Raw genomic sequence first — 21,406 nt, 5'->3', positions numbered from 1 at the left:
TGTTTGGCCCAGTGAGGAGTACCCAAGAGACCCGAAGACAGGAGCACCTTCTGAGGATGTAATGAAGAAATATAATCAGGTAATACTTTACCTGAAAGGAAAGGTGCCTGCAAAAGAGACAGATTGGATGAAAATAGATAGAACCACTCAGAATAAAGACGAATCAGTGCATTCATATTATGAACGTCTACTACAGACCTTTAACCCCTTGCATGCTTGTGACGGAACCATTCCGTCACAAGCCTTGGGTGAGCTGTGCTTGTGACGGAACGATTCCGTCACGGCCCGCTCGCCGCGCCTGAGCGGCGCGAATTCCCCGCCTGCGCTGACGAATTAATGGGCCGGCGGGTTCGTGACGGAACCATTCCGTCACAAGCACAGCTCACCCGCGAGCCGTGATGGAGCGGTTCCGTCACAAGCACGGAACCGCCGCGCGGCTGCCCCACCTCCTTAGCGCTGCGGCGGAATAGCCGCTGCAGCGAAGGGGTTAAACAATACAGTGGATTAGACAACATTGACATAAAGGACATGACACATTTTATTTATCAATTTATGCTAGGATTGAGACTAGAAATTTCCTAATGGATTAAAGACAATAACATTTGTTGGCAAGCTAAGCCCATAGATGAGGTCCTGAAATATGCAAAATATTGTGAAGATAAGCTAAAAAACAAACGGAATGAATTGAAAGAAAAGGTTATGTGGGCACAAGTAAAATTAGCAGGGCACCAAGAACAACAGCTGAATCAGATGACTACTAATCAGGGTAAGGGTGATGGAAGTGGGGGTAGGCCCAGGGGAAAATTCAATAGGGAAGATGCGAAAAACAAGTTCCTTTGTCACGGATGTGGCAAGTTGGGGCACTGGAAAGACGAGTGTAAGGCTGTTCAGAGTGGTAATGTGGAAAATAATGATTTAAATCCACAGACGCAGCCTGAGGTGCCACGGAAGACCCAGCAGCAGGTAATACAGAATCAGATACCCCCCGGCACCTATGCCAAATTATAGCAGCAAAGCACAACAGAATGTAGAGACCAGAATTGGGAAGGAAGGGAAAAAAGAGATGCATCAACCTCACAATTTCTTTTGAATGACACATTCTTTTGTGAAGAACCTTACTGACAGTGCCTGAGGGGGGAGGACGAGGAGTGCGTGCTTGGCGCCTCCTTGCCGGTAGACCAGTCAGGGCCATACATTGAAGGAAAGGTTGAAGGAAATGATGTCACCTTTCTGTTGGACACTGGTGCTACCCGTTCTACTGTGAGAACAACAGACATTCCAAACCTACCCCTCTCTGGAGAAGCGATCCAAGTAGTGGGCATTTCCAATAAACAGATTAGTACCCCAGTCACAGAACCAATGGAAGTAAAAATGGGGAATTTTAAAGAAATGCATAGATTCGTAGTCTGTGACTCAAGCCCTGTAAATCTGCTAGGACGAGATTTGTTGTGCAAAATGAATTGCACCATCTTTTGCACTCCAAATAGCGTTGAAATTCAGACCCCAGACGAAGATGGAATTTACAAACTAATGTTGGCAAAACCAGAGACTGACATTGCCAGGATGAGACTAAAAGACTTACCAGAAGAACTGCAACAAACGGTAAAACCAGAGGTATGGGACTTTACAGGAAAGGATGTAGGATTAATGGCAAATGTTGACCCAATAAAAGAAACCATAAAAGAAGACGCAGTTTACCCAAACACACGACCGTACAAAATGAATATAGAAATAAAGGCAGGAGTTGCAGTAGAAATAAAGCGGTTGCTGGAAACAGGAATCTTGGAAAAAGTAATGAAAAGTCCATGTAACTCCCCCTTAATTGGGATAAAGAAACCAGCGGTAAGTACAGAGTAGTACAGGACCTGAGAAAAGTTTATAAGATTGTTGTCCTTGCTGTCCAGTTGTGCCAAATCCTGCAGTGATTCTATATCAAATACCGTGGGGGGGCTGGATGGTTTACTGTCATAGACCTATGCCATGCATTTTTTTCGATCCCATTGCACCCAGATAGCAAATTTCTTTTCTCATTTGAATTCAACAGTCATGTCTATGTTTGGAATCATTTCCCTCATGGTTACACAGAAAGCCCCTCAATCTTTAATCAGATTTTGAAAAAGTGTCTGGAGTCGTTAGTACCACCTGGACGGTCAGTCTTGGTCCAGTACATAGATGACCTTTTGGTGGCCTCAAAATCACGAAAAGATTGTGTTGTCGCCACCATTGCTCTACTAAATCATCTGGGTGAAGGAGGACATAAATTGTCCCCAGGGAAATTGTAATTTTGTGCTACCTCAGTGAAATATCTGAGACATCAGATAGAGAGAGGTGTTAGGAGAGTTACCACAGAGAGAATCAGAATAATTAAAAACATGGATTTGCCAAAGACACGAAAAGAGGTCAGAATGTTTCTTGGAGTCGTAGGATATTGCAGGCAATGGATTGTGGAATTCGCAGTCCTTGCAAAACCTCTGATACAAATGACGAAGAAGAGAGCGAAAGACCCAGTAGAATAGGATGACGAAAGCATGACTGCTGTTGTGAATTTGAAAAACTGCCTGTGTATAGCTCAAGCATTGGGAATGCCTGACTATTCGAAAGATTTTGCACTATTTTGTGACACACAAGATAATTGTGCACTTTCAGTTTTGACTCAGATTCATGGATTAGTGCGACGACCTGTGGCATTTTTTTCTTCCACTTTAGACCCAGTGGCCACCACATTACCCGGATGTCTGAAAGCAGTAGCTGCAACTTGCATGAGTCTTGAGCAGAGTGAATCCATCATTATGGGACATCCTGTAACTGTATATGTTCCAGATGCAGTTGTAATCTTGCTAACCAGGACTAAAACTCATTACCTCACACCTAGTTGGCTGACTAAGTACGAGAGAATTCTTGTAGGTGCAGGAAATGTAACTATTGCTAGGTGCAACATTTTGAACCTAGCAACCCTACTGCCAAATTCGTACAGTGCAGAACTCAAGGAGGAAGTTGAGCATGACTGCATTGATCTGACTGAATACAGTACAAAGCCCAGGCCCGACATAAGAGAGGAGCCCTTGATTGAGTCGGACTATGAGCTGTTTGTTGACGGTTCTGCATGAGACATGAGGAAGGAGGTTTTAGCGCTGCCTACGCAGTGTGTACCTTGGGAGGCCGAGTGGAAGCATCCTATTTACCTGGAGTCAAGTCTGCACAAATTGCCGAATTGGTTGCCCTGCCAAAGGCCTGTAAATGTGGGAAAAATTGGAAAGTGACCATATTCACTGACAGCCAGTATGTTTACGGGGTGGTGCATGACTATGGCCAATTATGGATGCAAAGCTAGTTCCTGACTTCCTCAGGCACTCCTATCAGAAATGGTCAATATGTGAAAGACTTACTGGAAGCAATCCAGTGGCCAAAAGAAGTGGCTTTGATCAAGTGTGCTGCTCACAAATCTGGCAATGACAAAGTGACAGCTGGTAACCGATATGCTGACCAGTTAGCCCAACATTGTGCAAAATACAAGATGGCTGTAAATAAAAAGGTTGAGGTGGGCGGAAACAGCTGCCAACTTATGTTACTGGATGGTGTGGATACATGGGAAGAAGTGAGAGAATTGCAGAATGCAGCTGAACCATAATAAAAGGAGGAGTGGAGGAAATTAGGGTGTAAGAGAAGGGCTGAAGATGGTGTCATTGTTTACCTTCACGAAACAGTAGTGTTACCCAACTATCTGCTTGCTCCTATGACTAGGTTTATTCATGGAGATTCACATTTGGGAAGAGATGCTATGATACGTCTGTTCAGACGAACATGGTTTAATGCGAAATTCAGGAACATAGCAGTAGCACTCTTCCAGAGGTGTCTGATTTGTCAGCAAATGAACCCAGGGAAGAGAACAGTGGTATTGCCAGGAAAGATTGGAAAGGGAGAAGGTCCTTTTATCCGATTGCAGATTGATTTCATTCAGTTACCCCCTTCTCGTGGACTAAAATATGTACTTGTCATTGTCTGCCTGTTTTCAAAATGGGTGGAAGCTTACCCCACACGTAAGAATGATACCATCACTGTGGCTAAGCTTCTACTTAGAGAGCTTATCCCAATGTTCGGATTTCCAATAACGATTGAATCTGACAGAGGAAAACATTTTAATAGCGAAATAATGGGTCTAATTTGTGAAGCATTCAAAATTAAGCAAAAACTGCACTGTGCATATCGCCCACAAGCATCTGGAGTGGTAGAACAATTGAATGGCACTATAAAATCAAGATTGGGAAAAATGTATGAGTCAACTCGATTGGAGTGATCATATCAAAAAGGGGGAACAGAAGCGGACAATTTTTAACGGGGTCCAATGTACATGTCCTATGTAGTAGGTATCAACAACAATTGTACAGAGTTCCCCAGAATAAGTCAACTGAGTGACTAGATCTAACCTCTCTCTAGATGAGTGTGACAAAAAAAGTGAATGTGATAAACCCTTTGCGGAATTAAGGATACCTCACACAAGTCAACGGTTGAACGACTGTTGTCATCCCACCCGATGATCGTCCAGTGTCATCATTGGTTTCCTGCTCCTACGGCAGGCTGGCGGTGCAATGCCCGTCGGGCAGCACAGAGTGCTGCACTTTGGCGGAGTTCTTTTATTCCTTTGCCAATGGGTGTATGAGTGTGAGGGGCCTAGAAAAAAGTGCAATAGTGAGCGCGAGTGAAGTTTAAAAAAAGTCAGTAGAGTCCATTAGACGAAGCTTTAATAGCATGGCTCACTGCTTTATTAAAAGGAAAAATGAGGGGTATTGAGGCGTGACGAATAAGGTAATCAAGCCTCATTCAACCCTCAATTGAAGTGTGGTCGACATGTTTCATGCCTCTAAGGCAATTCATCAGGACCAAAGTGCTCATATAATTGCTACCGATACCTCAGTGATTGGAGGAATCGAGTATACGACCTGGATTGTGTCGTAGGATCAACCCTTCATTGAGGCCCTCCCTGGGACTAGGAAAGGAGACAAAAGAAGGGTACAGTTAATAATATGTCTGTTTTCTCAGAACATTGTTGCACGTAAAACTAACATGCTGGTGATGTATTCCGGGGGTGAAGGGAATTCACAGACCCCGTCTGGAGATAGCACTCGTGTGAGAGAGGGTTAGAAGGTAAAGTAAGAACGAGGTTGGACCGCGTCCTGCTAGCGACACATGTGCTCTGCAATTGGCATGCATAATAGTGTTTGCATATATAGCGTATCATACCGTGCTTTATGTCGTATATGTGTCATGCAGGCGTCAGTGAGTGTGCGCATTCACACACAGGAAACAATTAAAATTGAAATTAGAAAAAAGAAAAAAGAACCATTGTAACACTCTAACTACTGGAACTAGGCAAGTCGTGGCTAGCACCAGTGTGGCCAACATCCTTAATATAAATAATCAGACAAACCGGGGAGGTAGTAAACAGGGGAGGTCTTACCCGCAGTCCCCGGTCGGAGATTCCACCGAATGACCTGGTGGGGCCAGAACTATATTTAATTCACCTGAAATGAGTAAAATCCACCGCTTGTCAGGGGGTTAGTTAGCGGCGAGGCTAACCGTTTGGTGTAGTGCCGCTCGAGGTTCAATCACGGCGATCGTGAAGGACCGCCTGTGATGATCCTCGCGTTGGACCAGTGCACCTTACCTTGCTAGTTTCTGGCGTCAGGCATCTAGTCACCTACCCCGCCCACGTCGGTACAATCACAGGACAGCCGGTCAAACCGTGAAGCGCACCCGCCGCTTAAGATAGCGAGTTGCGCGGGCGCCGTGATAGGCGTGTCCGGTGCGTGTTGCTAGGCAACGCGACGCGGGTGTGGAAAGCGAGGATTACCCAGCCTCGATGGGAAGGTGGATGTGGGCGCCATCTTGGAACAGGAAAGGTTGGTTATTTGATGGCGATAATGTTTACTAGGACAAGGACAATTAGGTCCGAGTTTGAATTATCTGGCTAACATTGTCCAAGGCACCGCATCATTAAGGCCAAGTTCATCAGTATGCAGACGATGAACCCATCTTTGCTCCAATCTGAAGAGGGCTTGTTGGCTTATTGCGGGGTGACACTCTAGGACAGTCCATCGCATATTCTCTGTGGGATGATTGTGTTCTCTGCAATGGTCGTATAGTCTTGTGTGTGTCTTTAGACAACGAATGTTACTATTGTGCTCCATGATGCGTTGTTTTACAGGGCGCATTGTCATCCCAATATAGAGCATCTTGCATGGGCAAATCAGAACATAGATACATCTAGAGCTATTGCAGTTGGTATGTTTATTGATGGTCCAGGTAAAGTCCCTCTGTAATTCAATGGTTTTACCCTGGATGGTTTGGGGGCACACTACACATGATCCACAACGGTAGTGTCCAGTGACCGGTGGAAGGTCCCATAAGGTCTTAACCGGGTGGGTGCTTGATTTTTTGGGGCGAGTGTGAATCAGAGTGTCTTTGAGGTTCGCTGTTCTTTTGAATGCAAAGCGTGGGCGCGGTAGTTCCATACCCGCTGTATTGAGGATCCCCCAGTGTGAGTTCACAGTCTTTTTTATAAAAGTTGAATGCTTGGTGTAGGATGTTACACATGTAATTGTGTCATCTTGCTCTTTAGGGTGGACTTCAAGCAATGACTCTCTGTTATTATTCAGTGCTCTTTTGAATGATGTCTTTAGGAGTCGTGTAGGGTATCCCCTATCCTGGAGCTTATGTTGCAGGATACTGGCTTCTTGTTTGTAGTTTTGGACAGAGCTGCAGTTTCTCCGAAGGCGAAGGAATTGCCCGAAGGGCAAGTTATCCCTCAGGGCTCTCGTGTGATGGCTATTATAAAGGAGTAAACTGTTTCTGTCAGTCTCCTTTTTAAAAAGGGTGGTACTGATCGTTGCAGGATCTAATTGGATGGTAAGATCTAAGAAGGGTATCGATGTCTCAGAGATGGTGCCCGTGAACTTTAAGAATGGGTCCTGCTGGTTGATCCAAGTGCAAAAGGACTCGCAACTGGGTCGGTCACCCTTCCAGAAAATCAAAATGTCATCGATATATCGACGCCAGAGAGTAAGATTCTCTCGAAAGGGGTTATGTTCTGCAGGGTAGATGTGGTTCTTTTCAAACGAGGCCATGTAGATACATGCCAGGCTCGGTGCAAATGTCGAACCCATCGAGGTTCCGCGGACCTGATGATACAGTTGGGATTCGTATCTGAAAAAATTCTCAGTCAGGGCTATATGGGCTAGCTCCATGATGAAGGCTATTGGGGTGGGGGACAGCCATTCCTCTTGTCGCATCAGTGAGTCGACAGCTTCTAATGAGGTCAGATCTAGTCACTCAGTTGACTTAATCTGGGGAACTCTGTACAATTGTTGTTGATACCAACTCGATTGGAGTGGCCAGATGTTCTGCCACTTATTCTGATGGGACTTAGAAGTATTCCAGACCGGAACACAGGCTTAAGTCCCCATGAAATACTGATGGGAAGAGCAATGCAGCAAGCATGGGTGCCAGGACACAGACTGCTAAACATATCTGATGATTTAGTACTGAAATACTGCAAAGAACTGGCTGACCAAGCACGTTCTATCTCTCGCCAGGTTGGGGAAGACGCTGTCGCCAGACCAGCAACTCCAGCGCATGACTTGAACCCAGGAGATTGGGTAGTCCTTAAGAAACATACTCAAAACATCTTGCCTCACCCCCAGGTGGAGTAAACCATGTCAATAATCCTGATTACCACCACAGCAGTAAAGTGTGTAGGAGTTCCGCACTGGATCCATGTCAGTCACACGAAGAAGGTGACAGGAGCTGATGAAACTGAGGCTGAAGGTTGGGCAGCTGAAGGGTCTCAAGATATCAATCCATGAAGTAGCTGAAGAAGAACAACCGAGCACCAGTCAAGATGATTGGATCCCAGTAATCAACATACCTGCAGTATATGTTCGAACCAGAAGTCAAACTTATTTAGACAGACAGAGTGATAGCGAGGATGAGACAGGAGTAGAGCAAGATACTCAGGTCCTTGAAATTCATGTCAAAAGTGACTCTCAGGAGGACCAGATAGAGAAAGATCAGGTAATCGATACTCCACCCAGAACTCCTGAATCTGAAAAGGGACAGATAGAAATTAGGGCGGAAACTCAAGCGGAAGAAGATCAGGAGTTCGAAGAGCTTGAGCAGGACCAGGTAGGAATAGACAACTGTGTTCAGGATGAAGAAAGTGAAATAAATAAAAGGCAAATCCAACAGATTCCTGAACAAGGCCAGTTTAGTAACCAGGCAGAAGAGACAGAAATAAGACCTGGTACTAGTCAGACAGAAAGGGAAGAAGAAGACTCTGAAATCAATGTGCCACAACTGAGCGAGAATAAAAGAGCATTCGAAGAGGGTCAGAGCACAGTGCAAGTTAAACGACTCCGAAAAGGAGACAAATGGCCTAGATATGTCAAAAGACTGAGACTACGTTTAAAGAAAATTAATGAAGAGCCTGAACAAGTGGATGAAGTAACAAGTCCAACTGATCCACCTGTGATACAATCCAGAAGAAGAAGTCCACGACTTAAAAGACTTAATAACAAATACAAGGGCCCGAGTGGACCTACATTGTTTTTGAAGATTTTGAAAACCTAGAGATAAGTGACGAGACTGATGAAGAATTGATTACTGATCAAACTACCGAAGAAGTAAGAGCACCTGAGTGTTGCTCAGGGCAAAGACTGTGTAAAAGTTTCAAAGAGGGGCTGAGACTTCTTTAGACGAATTGGCAGATTCAACTGTTGATGGAGGACCGAAAAGAAATTGTTTAAGAACATGCCCCAAAGTATGTTTATGTAGTTTAGCATTAGTACTTATACTTTGGATAGGATTAACCATAAATATTCCTTACATGATGAGTAAAGATACAAATTTGTACCCTACTAAGCCAGTGACAATGGACACAGAAGAGCTGCAAACGAAAGATACATCACAAAGAGTAGACATACAAGAGAAAGCACTTAGCCTTAGACAGACTAGACTAGACTTAGATGCACCATATGAGGAAGGACTGCACTATAATAGAAACAAAAACAACTCATTTAAATGTATTTGCAAACCTCTTAGTGCACTATGTAGAAGCAATGGAGATAGAAGACTGTTATGTCTGCATGAAGCTGCCCACTTCGGTAGCTGAGGGTGTGACATATCATCACCTGCCACTAACATATTTCCTGTAGTATTCTAACTACCTTATTTTACAAGAAGGGACCCTTACAAAACTAGTATTCTAACTCAGATGTGATATTTTTCAACTTCCTGTACGTAGAAACCTAAACCCTGTACATACTACTAGGGATGTAGCACGCTATATGAGTGAATATTTTCTAACCGTAGGGAAAATAGATATAGGTGATGCACATAGAAATAACTTAACCTGTCTATTACATGAAAAAGAAAAGATATTTCTGAATATGGTAGAGAAGAGAAGAGAGAGTTTCCAAAGAAAAGCAAATGACAAGAATCAGAAAACCCCTAAGTGGGCTGAAAATATAGGGAGCACCTCAAATGATGGAGCTAACGCTGCTATGTTGCTGGATTTTGAAAAGAAGGGGAAACTCTGTCTTCACAGAGAAATGACTAGTTATTATAACAAAATATTAATTGGTTCCAGTAAATGTGAGCACAATTATAAGGTAATCGGGGGTTGGGGTTGCAAAGATGGGACAGAACCTGTGTTTCCCGGAATTTAATATATATGTGGGAACAAGGCTTATTTCAAATTACCAGATCACTGGTATGGAAGCTTTTATTTTGGTATTGTCTTACCAAAGATACACCATGTGGATAAAATCACTGGAAGCAATGAAGAAACTAACCGATTAGTATGTAGCAAAAGAGAAAGTGTTGGAGAAATAGTAGGTGATATATTTAGTGCATTGATACCTACTGGTGGGAGTGGCTCTGAATACACACAGAATTTGCAAATTGTCAACAGTAGTAGATCGGTTATCAACTGACACTGCTGGAGGTTTACAGATGGTCAATACCGAATTGGTTGCGATCAAATCTATGGTTTTACAAAATCAACTTGCTCTTGACACACTATTGGCAAAAGAGGGCGGAGTCTGTAGAATGTTGAAAGCGCAACATTGTTGCACTTACATTCCAGACAAAAGTGTTGAAATTAAGAAGTATGTGAAAAGCATCACTAATTTGGAAAGAGAGCTTAAACCACTGGAGGTTGATAGTGCCTGGAAGAGACTGACTGGTGGTCTCTCCTCTGTAGGTAGTTGGTTTTCTAATCTAGGTAAAAGTCTTGTGAGTAAAATACTGATGTCAATGGCGGGGATAGGTTTAATAGTTTTAGGGATGATACTTTACTGCAAATGTCGAAAACATAAGAAGAAATATTCTGTGAACCAGCGAGGGGTAAAAAGAAACATTGAAGAACGGGAGTTAGAAGAAATGAATAGCCAGATTTATAAAAAATGAAAAATTCTCATCGGACCTGAAATAATGAGAAAAAGCAGAATAGAAAGTTTGAAGAGATTTTAATGGGTGAAATGTGAAAAGTTGGCATCTGTTTCATTTAATGTGTGATGATATAAAATATCATCAAAGAGGGGATTGATGGAGCAAGGATTTGCATACGAAGCGACTTGCTTGTACTCATGAACCTGGAATAACAAATAACGAAATAACCAACCTGTTTGTCTTACTAATTTCGTACATTTTACGCTTACATGGGGAATCCGAGAGAAGCTTGCTTAAGTGTTTTCTAATCCTTATACGCTTGCATCTAATATGGCTGCTGCCACACGGTAATTTCTACTGCGCGTGCGTCTGTCATACCCACATGACATGACGTACTCGCAGCTTTGGAGAGAACCATTTCGCATCTGCGCACTAGTGCGAAAATGGCTGTTCTGTGTTCTCACATGCGAGAGGCTTGCACTGCTGCTTTTGCTAAGTTGTTCGTTCTGCTTAATCCTAATGCTATAGTTTATTATAAAGTAATGGGAAGAGTGTAGAAATTCATGGTATACAGTATAATCATTTATTCTGTACTCTAAAACTGTTTCTCTTTCATTTCATGTTACACTGTGAAATTTGGCCTGTGGTGTAATGCTGTACTCCATCTTTGTTGAAACTGCGACTGCGCGAGAATCGCAAGTCTACGGAGCAGTGACCTTAGGACTATTGCCAAGGAGCTGACTGACTAGAAGATGCTCCTGGGAAGCTGCACTAATGAACTCTACACAAATACATTGTATTCGTAAATAGAACATCCATTGTTTGGAGGACTGAAGGTGCCATGAGAACCTGAAATTTAAGGGGCGTAGACGGAATTTGAATAAAGAGACGGAGAAAGTCTAAAATGTAGGTGGTGTGAGGACCTCTCCTCCTCCTTTGTCCAATCAAAATTGGGGATCCTTACACTTGCAACACTGGGGGGTGGTACACTGACCTAAAAACCGTATAATTAGTGTAGGTTTAGCTAGAAAAATTGTCCGACTTGTCTGAAGAGCTGCCCTGTCACTGACCTGACGCACTCAATAGGTGACTGAAAGCAGAGAGCTGCAGAGCACTCTGTTGGGAGGTTCGAGAGCCGAATCAGGGTTTTGGGAAGTGAGAGTGCTGGCAAAGCACTTTGCTGATAAAAGTTATAACCCAATCGGGGTTTTAGCAGATTCCTTGCAGAGAGGGAGTAGCGCAGGCGTTGCAACTGAAACTGCGGGTGCTGGTCTTAACCTTCGCTGGTCCAGTTCTGATCCAAATACTGGGGTTATCCTGTCCTGATTTTCCTTGAGCTGCACCTGCTTGCCTACTGGCACAGAAGTATTTGGGGTTCCTCCTATCTTTTCCAACTGACCCGTGGCCAGGGTTGGTCTTCACACTATTCCAGGTAAATATAAGTCTGTGTGGGTGATATGTCAAATAACTTGCATCCCTTTTCTTACCTTCGCTGATTTTGCAAAGCTTTGATTGCATATGTTCCTTTTCTTTCCCGTCCCTTGATAAATTAAATTTTCATGCATTACTGTCTATTAGCGTGTTCCAATTTTCAACCCACCTTTAGTCAATGCTAAATGTTTCTATAATAGTTTATGTTCCTTTTTTCTCACCCTCCCTTTATTGAGATAAGCTGAGTCTATAGTATGTTCCACATCTTACCTTCCCTATAGTTATTAAGCAAAATGTTGAATAATCGAATTGCATAGGTTGTGTTCTCCTTTTAAACTGCCAATGAATTACGAAAGTTCTTGGGTTTAGTTTGTTCCCTTTCTTTACCCTCCTTTAATCAAGTTGCGAAAGTCTGTTTTCTAAATTTAGCGTGTTCCTTGTTTCTACCTTCCCTTTATTTCAAGTTTGCTAAATGGTTGGCATAATCTATCTTTTACATAGCTATACGCTGTTTCTGATCTTGGTTATTGATAGTTTGATTGCATTTAACCTGTGGCTTATGACTTTTAATGATGATGATTAGATAAAGAGTTTGAACCTACCCTGAGTCTGTGGTTTTTATATAAATACAAATGTTATGGTATTTTTGAGTGCCTTTCTTTTAATTCAACTCCCTGATTCATCGTGTTTAGGTATCTAATGACAAGGATTGGTAAGTTACTGGTATAGGAATTAGAGATTGAAATTAAAATATACTGGTAGTAGAGCGTGAGTTACCTAAATAAATGTTAAAGTATACCATTTGGAATTATGGGCCCAGGTGAGTAATGGTAAAAATCCTAGTTGGGTGACCTGCACGCTCTATCAGTATATCATCACCATCCTCAAATTTAGGGACAATCCTTTTGGGGATTTTGGGATCATAAGATTGCTCTCTGACCCTATTTACTAAGTTACTGCCACCACTGATGGGTGCTAAGGCCATCTCTGCTCTTTCTGTTTCTAGAGCCAGGAGTCTGGTGTCCAGGTCTAATCTTTTAGCCAACCTTACTAAAAGGTTGGTCTCTTCATTGAGGCTGTCCTCAATGTACTCAGAAGCACCTGACCCACCTGTGTGGGATCTTGGTGTTGTGAGTTGAATTCTTGGATTGAGGGGCACTTGGGCCCTTCTCTCCCTATGAAGTTGGGGGTACTGGTGGAAGGTATTCTCATCCCCTCCATCTTCTTCCCCTTTTGAAAGGTCTTCACTAAAGTGTGCTTTCATTTTTCTAAAATTATAAAGGGACTTAACCAAGGCCCTAACAAGACTTTCAGTATTTTGAAAAAATGTGTCAATTCAAAAATCTGAATTCTAACGACAATTTATGAGTTCTGTTGTGTGATCAGCTGTTGACCAAGTTAGTCCAACAAATGCAAAGTTGTATATATCACCACTGATCCACCAATGTAGGAAGCTGGCTCTGTATATACTATACCAAAATGAGGTACAGTGTGCACAGAGTCCAGTGGAACCCCAAAGGTGGGCAGAGGTAAAAATAGATAGCACCTCACTCTCTATTTGTGGTAGTGTGGATGAGCAGTAAGACTTTATCAGAGGGTAGTGTTGAGCATTTGTTAGAACCAAGCAAGCCTGGCACAGGTAAGTGAATTTAATAATTTTCAAGGCAGGTTCAACAATACAAGCAAGCTGAAGGAAAATAACTTATTTACTGGGACATATCCTAGAGAAAAGGTAAGTGAGCAATTTTTAGTTCTTTGCAGTTTTCTTTTTAAAGTTCAATACAAAAACCACCTCCACACTTGGAACATTTTTCAAGGAAAAACAGTCAATGTATTCCTATGGAGAGAAATTAAGTTATTGGTTAACAGGTAAGTACTTTGTTGTGGGATTTGGTATTCTGGGGTTAGAACCAGGATTCCCCCAAGGGCAAGGATGCACTCTTGAAAAACCCTCAGCAGCTCTACTACGGCCAGGTGCAGAGTGCTGAGGCCCAACGTCATCCAATGGGGGATAGGGAGTCTCCGTTTGGTGGCTGCTCACGAACAGGCCACAAAGTTGTGAGAGCAAAGGTCCTGGTGTTAGGCTCAGGGCAAAGGGGGATCTGAGTTAGCACACAAGGTGCACCTGTAGCGGCACATGGGGGGCTGGGTGCAAGGTGATGTTTTGGCATCTGGTGCCCTATTGTTTTCAATGGGGATTCTTGCTTTTGTTTTTTAGCTGCAGGCTCGGTCCAGGAAGACTTCCGGGAAGGACCAACAGCTGGGCAGGTAAGTTGGAGGGCTCAGGGACATATGTGCACCTCAGGTTCTTTTCTCCAGGACACTGTGTGGCTGGTGCAGGGGTGTCTTTGAGGTCAGATTTCACCTTAACGGACAACTCGCGTTGTGGGTCCTCCGTGCGGGTGCTGCAGGCGACGTTGGGGAGTCCTGGAGGGGTCAACCCACGGCGGAATCAGACTCTGGAGCACTGGGGGACCTCGCTGGGACCTGTGGGCCACTCAGACTCGCGCTGTAGGCATCGGGTGCAGTGGTGGTTCCAGGCGTCGGGTTTCTTTGTCCTAAGCAGGCTCGGAGTCTTTCTTGGCTGTTTCTTTTAATCTAAGCTGCTGTTCACAGTAGATCTTGTCTTTGTTGAAGGCAGTCAGTCATCCCAGGGTTCTAGAGGTCACTGACTGCAGGACAAGGCGACTTCTGGCGCAGGATCTCTGGAAACTACAGACAGGACAGTAGGGCGAGGGCCAAGTCGTTGTTCTCTGCAGTCTCCTCTACTGCGCGTCTTCTTTTGTCCTGCTTCTTCATAGGTTGTGGGAATCTGAGATCATGGTTCGGGCTGCCCCGTAAATACTGTATTTAGGCGGTGCTTTAAGGGTCTTGAGGTCAGTAACAGCACACAGAGGATGCTAAGGGTCTGGACAAAAAACTGCAGAGTATTTAACACTCAAATGTAGTGTGAAGAGGTAGTCATTCTAAGGAGAGAAAGAGACAGCAATGTGGAAGAATAGAATGTAGAATATACCCATCAGCCCACCCATTGGCGGAGTCTCATCATCTGGGTTTTAGTTGGAAACTGGTATCTAAAAGGCACCTCGCTAGACCAGTGTTGAGGAATGCTAGTATAGGATCCACCAGTATGAGAGACAGCCAACGAGATATATTAGTAGGCTGAAGGAGACAAAGAAAAGTTGGAGTGCTCAATAAGTATGTGATTGTGAAAAAGAGGGATGTGATATTAAAATTGCCTGTTATGATGCCAAGGTATAACTTTATTAGGGGGGGTCAGCATAACGGCAAAATTAAAAGCAGAGTGATGATAGTGTTCAAAAAATATACTACTATCAGTTAAAGATGGTAATGGTCAACATGTTTCAGCCTAACAAGGCTTTCTTCAGGACCTATAAATGTGCACTACTGCAACAGTGACAAAAGAAAGTAAATGTAGACCTACCGGTAAAGAGTTACTCTATGGTAGTCTCATATCAATGTGACAAGCACTCTCCTATAGATGAAAAAACACAAAAACACAGCAAAACAGATATAGACATATTAGAGCATCAGTGCATGTGTACATAAGCATACAACATTCTTGTTGTAGCTACTCACCCATAATTGTTATGGAGAAGGCCTCACCTCTGAGTGGGTCTCTAACACACCTTGGCTGGGTTTTAGGTGTAGAGCAATTAGGCTGGACACTTTATGGTTATTAGCTAAGAGTGTCCCTTTTTCTACACTACAGAGCGGGGCCTCCTACTCCCGAGCGGTCGCCGGGTGAGGTGAGGCTTTCACCCACACAAAGCTGGGTGAGTATCACATTGAGGAAATGCCTCCATGTGATTAAGCTAATATGCTTTTCTTAATTATGCAGAATGCCAATTATTCATGCATGTGTGTTTGTCTTTACTGATTACTGTGTTATTCACGCGGTTTGTTCTGTGTATGTCAGTATTGTTGTAACTAAGAAAGACTTTTTGTCCTTTCAATAGGAAGAAGCCAGATCTTTCTTCCTCCAGTGGGCAAGGCTCCTACCAGATATGTAACTTTTCAAGTACATCTATTGATTGATCTTTTGACTAAAATGAATTGTTTTTCAATGAACTCATTTTGTGCATTTGCAGTAGCCAGTTTAGGTCCTGAAGAAAGCTGGGGCAACGCCCCTATAGCTGAAACATGTCGACCGTTTTGCATTGCGCTACAGGGTAGTCTTATTACCCAGCGTGTTTTTAACTGTAGACACCTGGATTCCCTTTTCAATGCCACAAGGATCCACGTAGTCTATTTTATCCATTTTCACTAGCATTTGAGCACTGCACTTTCTTCACATTAGTCTAGGTTCAACACTAGAGCTAGACTTCTGACATCCACTCGCGCCCCGGCACTACCTGGTCGGTCGCATGATGGATTGTCTGGTAATTCCCACATGACGCAACTTCCACCACAACGGTGGTCTGATGGGAATCATTCTAGCCTCTGTGCTTTTAACAACATTATGCGATCTACCGCATTTCTTTTCAAGAGTACTTCTTTTTACACAGTCATCCAACTGGATCACAGTCCGGTTTAGGCACACACTATTTTCAGACCTGGTCTGCTTTATTGTGTATTGTATCTTGTGAATAGGGGTATGAGCAGACAGGTCTTTAAATATTCCCCTTGACCCTCCCACACCTTTGTATTTTCCAGAAGGCCTCACCTCGCCTGGCACTCGCTCAGGTCAAAGAGGCCACGCCCTAGGAATGGGAAGGGAGGAATAAATTGTGTATGTAATCTGGCTAACAAACATGTGTTTTAAAATGCTTTCGTATTTCTTAACTCAAGAACCTGAGAGGTTCGATAAGCAGTAACTAGTGGCAGAAGACGGAATGACAAGCATCGATTGTTTGTTAGTGAGTCAACTGGTTTGTGACATTTAATCTCTATATCGCTATTGAGTGGTATCATCAATAGAACTGTGATCATGAAGGTAAGGTAAGAGCAACAGCCCTTCATAGATCTTTAGTACACAGCTCTTGATTCTTGAATAGCCATAAATCCCCCTTAGTAGGTTCCACCATTCAGGAAAAAGTGGACTGCAAAACCTCGTTGTGAAGCCCAAGAGAGCTGCTCAGAACCAGTATTAAGCACAGCTTCAGGCGAGGAAGAATCCAGACGAGGAATTTTACAGCAGAAATCGAAGATGCGGTCACCAACCTGTCCGTCGTTGCCTCGGTCTAGCATCTGAGCCGAGGGGAAGGTGACAAGAATAGCGACCACATCGGGTTAAATAGTAAACTTGCGGACCAAAGTGGAACAGCTTTGTAAGTTTTAGACGTCCATGCTGTGTGGTAATTGGTTCGTCAGAAAACCGGAAACTGAACGTAAACACACACTTCGGAAACCGGAAATGTTATTTAATCCAAGTAAAAGCTAGCGGACCAGAATGGAGCCCTGCAAACCCACATGGAACCGCATTCCGTGAAAACAGTTGTCATAGCTTTGGCCCTTTCACGCTGAATTTTTTAAATCATTTTAAGGATGCCCCAAAAGGTTGATGTAATTTTGTTAATTTGGTGCTCAAAGGTTAATCTGTCATCAAAAATTACCCCTAAGTTCTTTACTTTTTTTACTGGTTCGGGACAATCTCCCATTTCACTAGGAGTAATTGGGAGTAAAAGCTACAGTTTTGGGAAAGAACATAAGCCCTGGGAGCCTGATTGGCATGGACCTAGGGCACTTCAAGTCAAAGTGCATCAGTAGTCTGGCAAAAAGTTGGGGGGTTACTGCAAAAGAAACCCAGCTTCCTACACACATCCTTAGGATAAAATACAGGGTCTCCAAAACCATTAATTATGGAGTATGTGTAATGTTTCTGAGTTAACAATCAAACAAGTTCTTATAAAACCAGTTAATAGAGAAGACAACAAAAGCACACCAATGCAATATATAGTCAAGCCACATGGGACTCATGCCTGAGGAATGAGGAAAGACCCATGGGACCTCAGCAAGGGGCCCGCTTATTACCCAAGTTTGTGCACCATTCCTTTATGTAGTCAATCCTTTCCGTGGTGATGACACCCATGAACTAAATACCGCAAATATTTTCAAACTGGTCCGAAGAAGCACAGCCACCGAAGGAGCACAGACGGCTTCAAAGGGACTCACACCTTTAACTACTGCATGACCACAAATGTTATGTATGTTTGTGTGGTGGGTACGATCTGCCAACTATGGGTAGTCCAACACTCGAGTACTATAGAGGCACTACCAAGTCAAAAGAGTCACTAATGGGGAACTACAGCATCTGTGTATGGACCTTTTGCATTTCACCAATAATTACACTAAACAGAACTCTAGCATCCCCATGCCCTGCCCAGCGCCCTTGTACATAACACCTGGCATCATCACATGATCACTATCGGCACCCAAGCATCATCCAGGTCATGTTATGTCTGCTCATTAATACCATATACTGCATATAGGCTTTATCTGTCCCAAGAGGTAGACCCCAGGAAAGCAAAATGCCTCATTCACCTGTACCTGTGTAGAACAGAACCACACAGGTTAGTTGTAAACCTGATTTGATACGACACCAACCCAACAGCATTATACCTCTTCGCTGAGCCCATTGATATCCAAACCAAGCTTGACAGGATGTGTAGGAAGGGCACCATAAGGGAAGATATCATTTGGTCCCAAGGTTTCACAGAGAAGAGATTTTTGGAGGTAGCCAAACCCCCAACTCAGTGCACAAATACAGCTGTTCCAGCATTCACCTCCGGACTAAGAATGGCTCTTAGCATGTCTGGGGCAGTCTTCTTTAACAACAAGTGGTTTACTGACATGGAATTCCTGTGTAGGGCCATTCAGCTCGGGTATGAAAAGGGGAATTGGTCACATAGGGGAGGAATGTATGGAAGCACAGATTACCCATATCAGGAAATCTGGGATACTGAGGTGGGTGGATACACTTGTTTCGAAGGGAAAGGTCAACCCCTGATTGTACAGAAACTTACACTATATTCCATATGTTTCAGAGGAAAACGAACGATTCTGATGGGCATGAATGCTAACAGCGGAATGACACTACACATTCCGGATATGCAATGGGGCACCTCTTCACTTACGAATTTCTACTAGCAGTGCAGCGAGCATGCCTATACTCAGCTGGTTCCTGGGCGGACAGGTTGGTTCTCCCTGGTAACACTGTAAACCAAGCCTGGTCATTCCTGGAGAAGAGCTAACAGACTTGTATTAGCACCCTTTAAGGAAAAAGACCACATTGCAGCACCAAACGCGTGATAACAGAGCAGTGGACTAGTTTGGCTGGGACCAGTTCAAGGACATCCCAGTGTTCACAGAGGCACAACTGAGGGTAGGGGGGGTTGATATCCTTTTTCACCCTGCATACAAAAGCTTCACATTACCTGGTGGGGCATGCTCAAGATGATGAACCGCACTGAGCTCTGCCTCAATTTGATCAAGGAAAAAATGCAAGCTATCTGCCTCATGGTAATGAAGCATTGGAATGTGCTGGACTTAATGACTGCAATGCAGGGAGGGGTATACCCCAAGATCAGTGCTGTCTGCTGCAACTTCAACCCAGATAATGTCATGGACAATGGAACATTGACACTTGCCATCCAAGCACTGCATAGCCTACAGAGAAGCATACATGAAGAAGAAGGTGTCCCTGAGCAGGAGTGGTTTTCGAATTGGTTCGCCTGGCTCCCATGATGGATATCGGGTCTGTGTAAATAACTGTTGCCAGTTATTATTGTGTTTCTATTGGTTTGCAGGGTCGTACAATTGGGGATCACCTGCTGTAAAAATGCAGTCCTCAAATTGGGCAGAATTTAAGTAACTCGAAAGGTTGTCATAGTCAAAAGCAAGGAAAGGGAACATCAGGACCCAGGTAAAGTGATGGTTCAAATGCATGCATTAGATAGTGTAGTTGAAGAATCAACTAGAGGGGGAAATGTTAATATAGATATTGACGCGTTTATTGCTAAAAATGAGCTATCATCCTTATTAATGAGAATTGCCAGATCTGAACTCAAGTATGTAGTCAGACAGGCCCGGGATTACTTATTGATGGGTCACAAGTGGGAGGGTGCAAAGCTGGGAGGCAAACACTTGGGCAGGATACTCTTGATCAATCCCACAGACAGACTCAACTACATTACAATAGTCAGGAGAGATTGCCCCAGTAAAGCACACATGGCCAGAGGGGGTACATGTGTCTCTGAAAGACAGATGCCACATGCCTTAGGAACACATAGCCAATTAAGACCTAGCACACATAGTGATCATGCACGCCCCATGTGGGCATCTGGAAATGTTCACCACTGGCCACACCGTGACCATTCAATGTTGAGACCCACTTGTAGTATCCATTTGAAAATTAATTTATGACTCTAATGCACCAAACAACATTCCTCAACATATATGGTATGCCTGAAACTTTTATTGCTTGTTGTGATTTTGTATAAAAAGAGAGCAAAAACCCAATTTAAATTGAGATAGTCCTCAGACCTTCTGCATGTAACTGTTCTGCCGGATAAACTGATTAATTAAACAGACTGTTCCTGTTTTGCCAAACACCTCTTGTCTTCTGTTTTTACTACAGGAATTCAAACCCTGCAACAAAATAAAACAAGGATCACTAGCCATGATAAAGTACTGAAATCATTGCAGCCTTAGAGAGACACCAGCACCTAGAGAGGCAGGGAAGTGATGGGAGAGCTGAGAGCACAGATGTGTTCTTATTTTCTGTAAATAGACAGAGGTTCAACTTACTTGTGTGTGCTCGTTGTCCTTGGCATAATTATGGCTTGAGGTCCCGTCAAGTCACACACTCTTGTCTTTGCACTTGATGAAGTTATTTAGTGACTTATAGTCCTCTGCCTCTACTCTTTTCCTGCAATGCGGAAAATAGGGGATTTCAAGTAATGCCACATGCTCTCAATAAAATGTGACTTCTGGTAACATGTTTCTTACCCCACCCTTTCCCATTTCATCATAGTTCGGAGTGTGGCCAGTAAGGCTTGTTGATCACACCACACCATTTGAGTAGATAGGAAAAGGTGGAGAAATAGCAGCTGAGTAGCATGCAGACTTTAGAAGCCCAGGCTGGATAGCAAAACACTCTAGGCTGTTTACTATGGGCGCTCCTGATGGAGGAAGAGATAAGTCAGTGATGTCACTATGTTATGAGAAAACATAAGGGTTGTGTATGGGCAAGCCCTGTCTGACCTTCTGTGGAGCTTCAGTCATAAACTCAAACAGATGCAGTGGGTCTTGTGAAAGTGCAAGACTTCCACTTAGAGTATGGGTCAAAGAAAATTCTGTGATAAAAATGCTTTCTTTTTTAAATGTATTTAAATAAGTGCTACAAAAATATAATTGTTGTTTCTCATTTATCTTAAACAGCAAACAACCAATGACGAAGCCAATAGTCCTGACTGATTTTAGGGGTATGTTATTTGTTGTCTTCTATATGAGGATGCAATTCCAGAAAGCTCAGAGAGGCGCCAAAATACTGGTTGGGTTGCATGCTATC

The sequence above is a fragment of the Lissotriton vulgaris genome, chromosome 7 (assembly GCF_964263255.1).
Source record: "Lissotriton vulgaris chromosome 7, aLisVul1.2, whole genome shotgun sequence".
Taxonomy (NCBI): Eukaryota; Metazoa; Chordata; class Amphibia; order Caudata; family Salamandridae; genus Lissotriton; species Lissotriton vulgaris.
The sequence above is the reverse complement of the archived record's forward strand: the minus strand, read 5'-3'. Positions refer to the sequence as shown.